The sequence below is a fragment of the Corvus brachyrhynchos genome, unplaced genomic scaffold (assembly GCF_000691975.1).
Source record: "Corvus brachyrhynchos isolate BGI_N302 unplaced genomic scaffold, ASM69197v1 scaffold1881, whole genome shotgun sequence".
Taxonomy (NCBI): domain Eukaryota; kingdom Metazoa; phylum Chordata; class Aves; order Passeriformes; family Corvidae; genus Corvus; species Corvus brachyrhynchos.
Genome location: NW_008236275.1, coordinates 30704 through 31267, shown reverse-complemented (window position 1 = coordinate 31267; position 564 = coordinate 30704). Strand labels below are relative to the sequence as shown.

Below are 564 nucleotides of genomic sequence, written 5' to 3'. Positions count from 1 at the left end.
CGGGGGGGGGCCGGGGCTGCCGTTGGCTTGCTGGGGACAAAGAGGGGGTCAGCGGGGGCTTGGGGACACCGAGGGGGGCTTTGGGGACAGCCCCTCACCCGGGCGTTGGTGTGGGCGATGAGCTTGTCCAGGTTCTTGAACCACAGGTGGGCGTTCTCGTAGTGGAAGTCGGAGCCCATGGTCATCAGGATGTGGTTGGTGCGGTACTGCCGGGCCTGGGGACAGAGAGGACGCAGCTCGGACGCCCAGGGACAGCCAGGAACCCCACCCCAGGGGACAGGGACCCCCATTCCCCCCATCCCAGGAGGGACAAGGACCCTTGGGAACCCCATCCTGGAGGATAGGGACCCCCACTCCCTCAGGGCTCCCCCAATTTTCCCCACTCAGGGGTCCCAGCCCCCCTTTACCCCCCTGGCAGGACCTGGGTGGCCGCAGCCTCCAGGAAGGAGTTGACCACAGAGTCCACGTTGCGCTCGGGGCCGTCGCCGTCCACCATGGGGGGGTCGGTGCAGAGCTGGTCCCAGCACAGCCCGGGGGGGGGGGGGGCACCGTTGGGGGGGGTGC

General features: G+C 69.3%; 1 long non-coding RNA gene across 1 annotated transcript; it reads right to left on the bottom strand.

The window, feature by feature from the left end:
• Nucleotides 1-558, bottom strand: LOC108449816. The gene is made up of 3 exons (XR_001866115.1): nt 422-558; nt 99-215; nt 1-30 (listed from the first exon to the last, which is right to left on the bottom strand). It is a non-coding gene; the product is annotated as an uncharacterized LOC108449816 (long non-coding RNA).
• Nucleotides 559-564: the final 6 nt, after the last annotated feature.